The following is a 12267-nucleotide window of genomic DNA, read 5'->3' as shown; positions in this document are numbered from 1 at the left end:
TAACTCTTGATCCAAAGCTTTCGATTTTGTTCATGTATATAATGGGCAGCCTCCTATTGGATTGCACCTCGCTTTTATATAGAGTGTGAGCCCTCTAATTCCCACTTTTTGTCAATTCATTCTACATGAACTCAGCAGGTCTGAGTTGGAGAACTTTTTTTTATTTGGACTTTTTACACCCTCAGTGTTTTATAAATCACAAAAAAATTTGGTTTTTTCCCCTTGTTGCTTAATGGCGTAATATAATCCTCTCGTAACAAAACCAGTATACAGTACAGGAGATGGAGTCTCTAGGAGAGAATGTACCCCAGGAGATTGAATTTGGCTCATTCCCTGTGTATAGTCATGTTATTGGGGTGCCCTCAAGCCTTCGATAGCTCAGCTGGTAGAGCGGAGGACTGTAGAACAAGAACAGAAATCCTTAGGTCGCTGGTTCAATTCCGGCTCGAAGGACTTATTTTTATTGTATTTTATATTTTGTGCCCAAATCAGCTGAGCACATAATGTTCCTCCTGTGATACCCCCGGCATGTATAGTGACTGCCTTGTACTGCCCATAAACACAAAGTCGTATGAATCAAAGTTTCATTTTATTTTCAGACCTCATGGGGATCGTCCTGACATTTTCTGTATCATTTCGTTTGGTTGTTTAGTCGATAGGACAGATCAGAAGATTTCTAATGATAATATGTCTGTATGTATTGCCTGTGTGACCATATCACTGTGTGACTGTCACTTCTATCTGTCAGACATAAATTCCTATAATTGTGTCAGAACATCGGCATCTTTATTTCATCTGATTGGTTAGTGGCAGGTCGGGAGATTGCGACGTCCAATCGTCCATCCAATACAAGACTAAAATCTGCACGGCCAGCTTTACCCTCCCACTTAGATTGTAAGCTCTATGGGGCAGAGTCATCCTGCCACTTATCTCATTTAATTATGAATTTTGGTCCCTGCAGTCTCCTGATTGGCTGCAACCTGCTGTCTTAAAGCTGTATGCAGTGTGGGGGCGGGGCAAACAGTACTTTATCAGAGGGGGATTAGCTCAAATGGTGAGGTAGCGGGATCGATGCCCGCATCCTCCATGTTTTAAAACTGTTTTGGGAAGAAAATGAAATTTTTTAACCATTTTCTTCCAACGTTTGTAATATGGTGTAAAGTCTTCCCTCAGCTCAATGTTTCCTTCAGTCTCCATTCACCCCAGTTTTAGTAGCAGTATAGGGGGGCTCATTAGCATATTCATGGGATCAGCAGCCTATTGTCGGGGTACAAGTCCTGTTTTCTGTATAATCAGAAATGAATATCAATAAATTTATAAACAAGAAAAACAGTTTATATTTGTTTTCTATTTGTTAATGACTACGAATAGTGATGTGTGAAAATTGTTTCGCCAAGTTTCACTGCAAAAATGACTCCCAAAAAATGTCCGGCATCAAAAAAACATTTTGTCCCCCATAGACTTCAATGCATTGAATGAAACAGGTCTGAGTCTCCATTATAAACTCTTATGGGCGTGGCCTCACTACATATTATATTGTTTATTATGTCACTTTTGTCCAATGGCGTTTGTCTCCCATACGGTCGATCAGTTACGATTCCTGGGTCACCGACAGCCTGGGTTCAACACCTTGTATGGGAAAATCATAGGGATCAACTATTTTGGATTCGATCCGAATCCTTTGAGAAAGATTCGGCCGAATATAAAACCGAATCTGAATCCTAATCTACATATGCAAATTAGGGATGGGAAGGGGAAAACATTTTTACTTCTTTTGTGTCAAAAAGTCATGTGATTTCCCTCCCCGCCCATAATTTGCATATGTAAATTAGGATTCGGCCGAATCCGAATCCTGCTGAAAAAGGCAGAATCCTGGCCAAATCCCGAACCAAATCCTGTATTCTGTACATCCCTAGAAAACAAAGACCCAGCCCATTGCTAGACATACCCTCAAAGTGATGTTTCTATATAAGGGTAAAACCCGCACCCCCTTACATATAACCCAGGATTTCATCCTATGAGCAGGACATGTAATTACCCAGCCAGTATACAGTACAGGAGATGGAGTCTCTAGGAGACAATGTACCCCAGGAGATTGAATTTGGCTCATTCCCTGTGTATAGTCATGTTATTGGGGGACCCTCAAGCCTTCGATAGCTCAGCTGGTAGAGCGGAGGACTGTAGAACAAGAACAGAAATCCTTAGGTCGCTGGTTCAATTCCGGATCGAAGGACTTATTTTTATTGTATTTTATATTTTGTGCCCAAATCAGCTCAGCACATAATGTTACTCCTGTGATACCCCCGGCATGTATAGTGACTGCCTTGTACTTGCCCACCTACTTAGATTGCAAGCTCTATGGGGCAGAGACATTTTCCCACTTATCTCAGCATTTAATTGTCAATGTTTTCTCTGTATATTGTATTGATCCCTGTCACTGAGAGCACAAGCAGCACTGTATCCATAACAATAACCAGACATGTCCCTGCAGTCTCCTGATTGGCTGCAACCTGCTGTCTTAAAGCTGTATGCAGTGTGGGGGCGGGGTTCACCTGTACAAGCAGAGGGGGATTAGCTCAAATGGTAGAGCGCTCGCTTAGCATGTGAGAGGTAGCGGGATCGATGCCCGCATTCTCCATGTTTTTTTTTTATCTGTCCCCAAAAAATAGAATATTGCAAATACAATAATCCAACCAATTCAAATTCAATTTCCCACCAGAACCAATAGCAATTGTGGCTGGATTTTTTTGGAGTAAAACTGGTGCAAATACGATCTTCATATTCACAAACAGAAAAGCACCAAAATGCCGACTCAACCGCCACTTTCATATTCTGGTAAAAGAAGGAACAGTTTCCGACACTTTTGTGAATATGTCGTTAAAACAACAAAAAAGGGAAGAAAATGAAATTTTTTAACAACATTTTCTTCCAACGTTTGTAATATGGTGTAAAGTCTTCCCTCAGCTCAATGTTTCCTTCAGTCTCCATTCACCCCAGTTTTAGTGACAGTATAGGGGGGCTCATTAGCATATTCATGGGATCAGCAGCCTATTGTCGGGGTACAAGTCCTGTTTTCTGTATAATCAGAAATGAATAACAATAAATCTAGAAACAAGAAAAACTGTTTATATTTGTTTTCTATTTGTTATCGACTATAAATAGTGATGTGTGAAAATTGTTTCGCCAAGTTTCACTGCAAAAATGACTCCCAAAAAATGTCCAGCATCAAAAAAACATTTTGTCCCCCATAGACTTCAATGCATTGAATGAAACAGGTCTGAGTCTCCATTATAAACTCTTATGGGCGTGGCCTCACTACATATTATATTGTTTATTATGTCACTTTTGTCCAATGGCGTTTGTCTCCCATACGGTCGATCAGTTACGATTCCTGGGTCACCGACAGCCTGGGTTCAACACCTTGTATGGGAAAATCATAGGGATCAACTATTTTGGATTCGGTCCGAATCCTTTGAGAAAGATTCGGCCGAATATAAAACCGAATCTGAATCCTAATCTACATATGCAAATTAGGGATGGGAAGGGGGAAAACATTTTTACTTCTTTTGTGTCAAAAAGTCATGTGATTTCCCTCCCCGCCCATAATTTGCATATGTAAATTAGGATTCAATTCGGTACGGCGGGCAGAAAGATTCGGCCGAATCCGAATCCTGCTGAAAAAGGCACAATCCTGGCCAAATCCCGAACCAAATCCTGTATTCTGTACATCCCTAGAAAACAAAGACCCAGCCCATTGCTAGACATACCCTGAAAGTGATGTTTCTATATAAGGGTAAAACCCGCACCCCCTTACATATAACCCAGGATTTCATTCTATGAGCAGGACATGTAATTACCCAGCCAGTATACAGTACAGGAGATGGAGTCTCTAGGAGAGAATGTACCCCAGGAGATTGAATTTGGCTCATTCCCTGTGTATAGTCATGTTATTGGGGGACCCTCAAGCCTTCGATAGCTCAGCTGGTAGAGCGGAGGACTGTAGAACAAGAACAGAAATTCTTAGGTCGCTGGTTCAATTCCGGCTTGAAGGACTTGGTGTATTTTATATTCTGTGCCCAAATCAGCTCAGCACATAATGTTCCTCCTGTGATACCCCCGGCATGTATAGTGACTGCCTTGTACTTACCCACCTACTTAGATTGTAAGCTCTATGGGGCAGAGACATTTTCCCACTTATCTCAGCATTTAATTGTCAATGTTTTCTCTGTATATTGTATTGATCCCTGTCACTGAGAGCACAAGCAGCACTGTATCCATAACAATAAGCAGACATGTCCCTGCAGTCTCCTGATTGGCTGCAACCTGCTGTCTTAAAGCTGTATGCAGTGTGGGGGCGGGGCACATAGGGTTCTCTCAGAGGGGGATTAGCTCAAATGGTAGAGCGCTCGCTTAGCATGCGAGAGGTAGTGGGATCGATGCCCGCATCCTCCATGTTTTTAAACTGTTTGGGTGGATTCAAACCCAAAAATAGAATATTACAAATACAATAACCCAATTATCCTCTGATTGTCCATCTGATTTGTTCTTTTACTCCTTTATTTCATCTGAATGTAGGGTTGACACCTTTTTTGGAAAAAAATAACGGCCTTCCTATATATTTAGATTTTTCCCCTATTAATAACATTGGGGCCAGGCCAGTAAAATACTGAATGGTTAGTGGCAGGTCAGAAAATTGCGACGTATGATCATTCCTCGAATACAAGACTAAAATGTGCACGACCAGCTTTACCCACAGACTTAGATTGTAAGCTCTTTCGGACAGATATATTCTTGCACTTATCTCAGCATTTAATTGTCAATGTTTTCTCTGTATATTGTATTGATCCCTGTCACTGAGAGCACAAGCAGCACTGTATCCATAACAATAACCAGACATGTCCCTGCAGTCTCCTGATTGGCTGCAACCTGCTGTCTTAAAGCTGTATGCAGTGTGGGGGCGGGGCACATAGGGTTCTCTCAGAGGGGGATTAGCTCAAATGGTAGAGCGCTCGATTAGCATGCGAGAGGTAGCGGGATCGATGCACCGCATTTTTTAAAAGAACTTTTCATTATTGTTGGACTAATGTTAACCTAAAATTATTATTTTAATGTACAATTAGGGGATACCAAACACATCAAAAAACACAATTGCTTTGTAAACCCACAAATGTATTGTTATTGCTACTTTTTATTCCTCATCTTTTTATTCAGGCCTCTGCTATCCATATTCCCATCTCTTATTCAAATCAGTGCATGGTTGCTAGGGGAATTTGGAGCCTAGTAAGCAGATTGCTAACTGGAGAGCTGCTAAATAACACAAAAAACACAAATACTTAAAAATGAAAAACAATTGCAAATTATCTTAGAATAATGTTCTCTACATCAAACTAAAAGTTGACTGAAAGATGAGTAAATTAAAAGTGGAGGATGCGGGCATCGATCCCGCTACCTCTCGCATGCTAAGCGAGCGCTCTACCATTTGAGCTAATCCCCCTCTGAGAGAACCCTATGTGCCCCGCCCCCACACTGCATACAGCTTTAAGACAGCAGGTTGCAGCCAATCAGGAGACTGCAGGGACATGTCTGGTTATTGTTATGGATACAGTGCTGCTTGTGCTCTCAGTGACAGGGATCAATACAATATACAGAGAAAACATTGACAATTAAATGCTGAGATAAGTGGGAAAATGTCTCTGCCCCATAGAGCTTACAATCTAAGTGGGTGGGTAAGTACAAGGCAGTCACTATACATGCCGGGGGTATCACAGGAGTAACATTATGTGCTGAGCTGATTTTAGAAGATTCGAAGATATTAGAAGTATCCATCATAGTTACCAATTCCACTATCACCCCCTCTCCCCAGGCCCGGTGCCTTGGGGTTATCCTAGATTCTGCCCTGTCATTCACTCCTCATATCCAGTCACTTATTAAATCATGTCACTTCCACCTAAGGGACATCTCCAAAATACCATCATTTATCACCCAAGATGCTGCCAAAATTCTTATTCACTCTCTCATCATATCGCGTCTAGACTACTGTAACTCTCTTTTAATTGGCCTCCCCCTCCTGAGACTGTCACCTCTCCAGTCCATAATGAACACTGCTGCGAGGCTCATACACCTCAGCAACCGCTCCTCCTCTGCCTCGTCATTCTGTCAATCCCTGCACTGGCTTCCGTTACCTTTCAGAATTAAATTCAAATTAATGACCCTGACATTCAAATCACTTCATAACTCTGCCCCACTCTACATCTCTGAACTCATCTCTATATACTCACCCACTCGCTTACTACTCTCCTCTACTGACCTGCTCCTCAACTCTTCTCTCAGGGGGTTCAGCTCAATCCAAAATAGTGGATTCTGTGCATCCCAAATGAAAACTAGGAATCCTAACCGCTAGTCCCTATGGGAGACACTAACTCACGAGCTTTAGTATATGAATGTTTCCTGCACATAAAGGTCACATCATATATGTCTGAACATATAGATTACATATAAAAAATAACAAACACACAAGTAACAAGGGACCATAAGAGCTTACAATCTAAAAAAATAGGTGTCCATACTAGAAGAGAGGATATGGCTGTATTCATTCTCAGGAGGGGTATGGGGGAAAATAAGAATTTCACTTACCTACTAAACGTCATTTCTTCTAGTCCCGACATGTCAGTACAGATTCCCTATCACATGACCTATTAGCCCACCTGACCAGTCATAGACAGGAGCCAAATAACTTGGCAAACCCTCTACTGACATGTCATACCCTCTAAGTTAATCACTAAACTTAGAGCCCTGGACATTAATTCCTCATTTTGCAACTGGATTATGGACTTTCTGACCAACAGACCACAGCATGTCAGGTCAGGCCACATCTGCTCCACTAACATCACACTCAACACTGGTGTACCACAGGGCTGTGTGCTGAGCCCCTTCCTCTACTCCCTCTTCACCCACGACTGCAGACCTGTAAATGGATCTAACACCATTATTAAGTTTGCAGACGATACCACGGTGATTGGTCTCATCAGCAACAATGATGAGACTGCCTACAGGGAAGAGGTCCAGCATCTAGCCACTTGGTGCACGGAAAATAATTTGCTCCTTAACACCACCAAGACCAAGGAGCTCATTGTGGACTTCAGGAAGAAGAAGAGAAGTGGCTCCCATGATCCCATCCACATAAACGGGATGGCTGTTGAACCTGTGTCATCCTTCAAGTTCCTGGGAACCCACATCTCGGAGGACCTGTCCTGGACTACCAACACCTCCAGCCTGGTCAAGAAGGCTCACCAGCGCCTCTTCTTCTTAAGAATACTAAAGAAAAACCAGCTGTCCTCAGCCATCCTAGTGAACTTTTATCGCTGCACAATAGAGAGCATCCTGACCAGCTGTATCACAGTGGGGTATGGGAGCTGCTCTGTTGCTGAGCGCAAGGCGTTGCAGCGGGTGGTAAAAACTGCCCAGCGCATCCGCTTCCATCCATTGAAGAAGCACTGTCTTCGTCGAGCACGCAGTGTTCTTAAGGACTCCTCTCACCCTGCCCACAGACTGTTTTCTCTTCTGCCTTCAGGCAGGCGTTTCAGGTTACACCGGACAAGAACCAGCAGACTGAGCAACAGTTTCTTTCCTAGAGCTGTCTCCATACTGAACTCTGCACCTTACTGACTCCTTTAAACCCCCCCCCACCTTACACTATCCCCATTACCATTGCACATTCAATATTGTACTGCAGCAACCTGTACATTTGTTCATCTGCTTGTAACTACTGATTATAGTTACTACAAACTGTATATTATGTTCATATGACTGTAATCACTCTGTAAATATTATCCAGTTCATTCTTGTACATACCAATTATAATTTATACCTTATCCTGCACTTACTGCTTATTGCACTACTGGTTAGACCTAAACTGCATTTCGTTGCCTTGTACTTGTACTTGTGTAATGACAATAAAGTTGAATCTAATCTAATCTAAAATCTCATATCACGTCTAGACTACTGTAACTCATGTGACTACTGTTGGCTCATTCCCTGTGTATAGTCATGTTATTGGGGGACCCTCAAGCCTTCGATAGCTCAGCTGGTAGAGCGGAGGACTGTAGAACAAGAGCAGAAATCCTTAGGTCGCTGGTTCAATTCCGGCTCGAAGGACTTATTTTTATTGTATTTTATATTTTGTGCCCAAATCAGCTCAGCACATAATGTTCCTCCTGTGATACCCCCGGCATGTACAGTGACTGCCTTGTACTGCCCATAAACACAAACATAAAGTCGTATGAATCAAAGTTTCATTTTATTTTCAGACCTCATGGGGATCGTCCTGACATTTATTGTATCATTTCGTTTGGTTGTTTAGTCGATAGGACAGATCAGAAGATTTCTAATGATAATATGTCTGTATGTATTGCCTGTGTGACCATATCACTGTGTGACTGTCACTTCTATCTGTCAGACATAAATTCCTATAATTGTGTCAGAACATCGTCATCTTTATTTCATCTGATTGGTTAGTGGCAGGTCGGGAGATTGCGACGTCCAATCGTCCATCCAATACAAGACTATAATCTGCACGGCCAGCTTTACCCTCCCACTTAGATTGTAAGCTCTATGGGGCAGAGTCATCCTGCCACTTATCTCATTTAATTATGAATTTTGGTCCCTGCAGTCTCCTGATTGGCTGCAACCTGCTGTCTTAAAGCTGTATGCAGTGTGGGGGCGGGGCAAACAGCAATTTATCAGAGGGGGATTAGCTCAAATGGTAGAGCGCTCGCTTAGCATGCGAGAGGTAGCGGGATCGATGCCCGCATCCTCCATGTTTTTTTTACAAATACAATAATCCACCAATTCAAATTCAATTTCCCACCAGAACCAATAGCAATTGTGGCTGGATTTTTTGGAGTAAAACTGGTGCAAATACGATCTCCATATTCACAAACAGAAATGCACCAAAATGCCGACTCAACCGCCACTTTCATATTCTGGTAAAAGAAGGAACAGTTTCCGACACTTTTGTGAATATGTCGTTAAAACAACAAAAAAGGGGAAGAAAATGAAATTTTTTAACAACATTTTCTTCCAACGTTTGTAATATGGTGTAAAGTCTTCCCTCAGCTCAATGTTTCCTTCAGTCTCCATTCACCCCAGTTTTAGTAGCAGTATAGGGGGGCTCATTAGCATATTCATGGGATCAGCAGCCTATTGTCGGGGTACAAGTCCTGTTTTCTGTATAATCAGAAATGAATAACAATAAATCTAGAAACAAGAAAAACTGTTTATATTTGTTTTCTATTTGTTATCGACTATAAATAGTGATGTGTGAAAATTGTTTCGCCAAGTTTCACTGCAAAAATGACTCCCAAAAAATGTCCAGCATCAAAAAAACATTTTGTCCCCCATAGACTTCAATGCATTGAATGAAACAGGTCTGAGTCTCCATTATAAACTCTTATGGGCGTGGCCTCACTACATATTATATTGTTTATTATGTCACTTTTGTCCAATGGCGTTTGTCTCCCATACGGTCGATCAGTTACGATTCCTGGGTCACCGACAGCCTGGGTTCAACACCTTGTATGGGAAAATCATAGGGATCAACTATTTTGGATTCGGTCCGAATCCTTTGAGAAAGATTCGGCCGAATATAAAACCGAATCTGAATCCTAATCTACATATGCAAATTAGGGATGGGAAGGGGAAAACATTTTTACTTCTTTTGTGTCAAAAAGTCATGTGATTTCCCTCCCCGCCCATAATTTGCATATGTAAATTAGGATTCAATTCGGTACGGCGGGCAGAAAGATTCGGCCGAATCCGAATCCTGCTGAAAAAGGCACAATCCTGGCCAAATCCCGAACCAAATCCTGTATTCTGTACATCCATAGAAAACAAAGACCCAGCCCATTGCTAGACATACCCTGAAAGTGATGTTTCTATATAAGGGTAAAACCCGCACCCCCTTACATATAACCCAGGATTTCATCCTATGAGCAGGACATGTAATTACCCAGCCAGTATACAGTACAGGAGATGGAGTCTCTAGGAGAGAATGTACCCCAGGAGATTGAATTTGGCTCATTCCCTGTGTATAGTCATGTTATTGGGGGACCCTCAAGCCTTCGATAGCTCAGCTGGTAGAGCGGAGGACTGTAGAACAAAAACAGATATCCTTAGGTCGCTGGTTCAATTCCGGCTCGAAGGACTTATTTTTATTGTATTTTATATTCTGTGCCCAAATCAGCTCAGCACATAATGTTACTCCTGTGATACCCCCGGCATGTATAGTGACTGCCTTGTACTTACCCACCTACTTAGATTGTAAGCTCTATGGGGCAGAGACATTTTCCCACTTATCTCAGCATTTAATTGTCAATGTTTTCTCTGTATATTGTATTGATCCCTGTCACTGAGAGCACAAGCAGCACTGTATCCATAACAATAACCAGACATGTCCCTGCAGTCTCCTGATTGGCTGCAACCTGCTGTTTTAAAGCTGTATGCAGTGTGGGGGCGGGGCACATAGGGATCTCTCAGAGGGGGATTAGCTCAAATGGTAGAGCGCTTGCTTAGCATGCGAGAGGTAGCGGGATCGATGCCCGCATCCTCCATGTTTTTAAACTGTTTGGGTGGATTCAAACCCAAAAATAGAATATTACACATACAATAACCCAATTATCCTCCGATTGTCCATCTGATTTGTTTTTTTACTACTTTATTTCATCTGAATGTAGGGTTGACACCTTTTTTGGAAAAAAATAACGGCCTTCCTATATATTTAGATTTTTCCCCTATTAATAACATTGGGGCCAGGCCAGTAAAATACTGAATGGTTAGTGGCAGGTCAGAAAATTGCGACGTATGATCATTCCTCGAATACAAGACTAAAATGTGCACGACCAGCTTTACCCACCCACTTAGATTGTAAGCTCTTTGGGACAGATATATTCTTGCACTTATCTCAGCATTTAATTGTCAATGTTTTCTCTGTATATTGTATTGATCCCTGTCACTGAGAGCACAAGCAGCACTGTATCCATAACAATAACCAGACATGTCCCTGCAGTCTCCTGATTGGCTGCAACCTGCTGTCTTAAAGCTGTATGCAGTGTGGGGGCGGGGCACATAGGGTTCTCTCAGAGGGGGATTAGCTCAAATGGTAGAGCGCTCACTTAACATGCAATAATCCACCAATTCAAATTCAATTTCCCACCAGAACCAATAGCAATTGTGGCTGGATTTTTTGGAGTAAAACTGGTGCAAATACAATCTCCATATTCACAAACAGAAATGCACCAAAATGCCGACTCAACCGCCACTTTCATATTCTGGTAAAAGAAGGAACAGTTTCCGACACTTTTGTGAATATGTCGTTAAAACAACAAAAAAGGGAAGAAAATTACATTTTTTAACAACATTTTCTTCCAACGTTTGTAATATGGTGTAAAGTCTTCCCTCAGCTCAATGTTTCCTTCAGTCTCCATTCACCCCAGTTTTAGTAGCAGTATAGGGGGGCTCATTAGCATATTCATGGGATCAGCAGCCTATTGTCCCACACCTCCCAACATTTTGGAAGTAAAAAGAGGGACAACATTTTTTTTTCCGCACGTAGTGCAGCAATTTTTTGACCACACCCCTTTCTGTGGCCACACCCCCTAATTACCATGTTTGTTTTACAAAATTTGGCAGGTTATGAAAGTTTGAAAATATTTCTCCTTATCTAAACTGTGTTTTTGTGTCTCAAAATTGTTACAAAGTATCTTATTTGCACCTGTTAGCTGTTCTGGGCTCTCTGCTAAAAGCCAATTAAGTGAGAAACTTTGTTTCTTTTTGTGGCTGTTCAGTGCAGAGAAAAGAGGGACTTTCCAGTACAAATGAGGGACTGCGGGTTGAGCTGTCAAAAGAGGGACTGTCCCTCCGAAAAAGGGACAGTTGGGAGGTATGTTGTCGGGGTACAAGTCCTGTTTTCTGTATACAGGAGGTAGGACATATAACACAGCCAATGAATCATGACCTATAAGATCACATGACTTCCTCCTCACCACAGTTATTTTTTGTCCTAATGGACAGGGAGGTAGAATCTCCCTCCTCAATCTTTTTTATTTTTTGGTGAATTTTGAGAGAAATCAAACACAGTTTTTGTTTTTTCTTTTGAATTTCTTTTGTTTATTTTTTACCTCTGTCTGGAGACAAAGGGATGATTCCCAGTTAATGGAGAAGATTTTACCTGATGCCTCAAGACGCATAATCTGTAAATTATCGTTTATTGGG

General features: G+C 41.8%; 9 non-coding genes across 9 annotated transcripts; 8 read left to right on the top strand and 1 right to left on the bottom strand.

Annotated features, from left to right (window-relative positions):
* Positions 1-367: 367 nt before the first annotated feature.
* Positions 368-453, top strand: trnay-gua. The gene is given in 2 exon segments: positions 368-404; positions 418-453. It is a non-coding gene; the product is annotated as a tRNA-Tyr (tRNA).
* A 1694-nt stretch (positions 454-2147) lies between these two features.
* trnay-gua lies at positions 2148-2233 on the top strand. The gene is given in 2 exon segments: positions 2148-2184; positions 2198-2233. It is a non-coding gene; the product is annotated as a tRNA-Tyr (tRNA).
* Positions 2234-3966: 1733 nt separating this feature from the next.
* On the top strand, positions 3967-4052 carry trnay-gua. The gene is given in 2 exon segments: positions 3967-4003; positions 4017-4052. It is a non-coding gene; the product is annotated as a tRNA-Tyr (tRNA).
* Positions 4053-4379: 327 nt separating this feature from the next.
* trnaa-agc lies at positions 4380-4452 on the top strand. The gene has a single exon. It is a non-coding gene; the product is annotated as a tRNA-Ala (tRNA).
* Positions 4453-5421: 969 nt separating this feature from the next.
* On the bottom strand, positions 5422-5494 carry trnaa-agc. The gene has a single exon. It is a non-coding gene; the product is annotated as a tRNA-Ala (tRNA).
* Positions 5495-8068: 2574 nt separating this feature from the next.
* On the top strand, positions 8069-8154 carry trnay-gua. Its single transcript is given in 2 exon segments — positions 8069-8105; positions 8119-8154. It is a non-coding gene; the product is annotated as a tRNA-Tyr (tRNA).
* Positions 8155-8743: 589 nt separating this feature from the next.
* On the top strand, positions 8744-8816 carry trnaa-agc. The gene has a single exon. It is a non-coding gene; the product is annotated as a tRNA-Ala (tRNA).
* A 1299-nt stretch (positions 8817-10115) lies between these two features.
* Positions 10116-10201, top strand: trnay-gua. Its single transcript is given in 2 exon segments — positions 10116-10152; positions 10166-10201. It is a non-coding gene; the product is annotated as a tRNA-Tyr (tRNA).
* Positions 10202-10534: 333 nt separating this feature from the next.
* On the top strand, positions 10535-10607 carry trnaa-agc. The gene has a single exon. It is a non-coding gene; the product is annotated as a tRNA-Ala (tRNA).
* Positions 10608-12267: the final 1660 nt, after the last annotated feature.

The sequence above is a fragment of the Xenopus laevis genome, chromosome 5S (genome assembly GCF_017654675.1).
Source record: "Xenopus laevis strain J_2021 chromosome 5S, Xenopus_laevis_v10.1, whole genome shotgun sequence".
NCBI lineage: Eukaryota > Metazoa > Chordata > Amphibia > Anura > Pipidae > Xenopus > Xenopus laevis.
The sequence above is the reverse complement of the archived record's forward strand: the minus strand, read 5'-3'. Positions and strand labels throughout refer to the sequence as shown.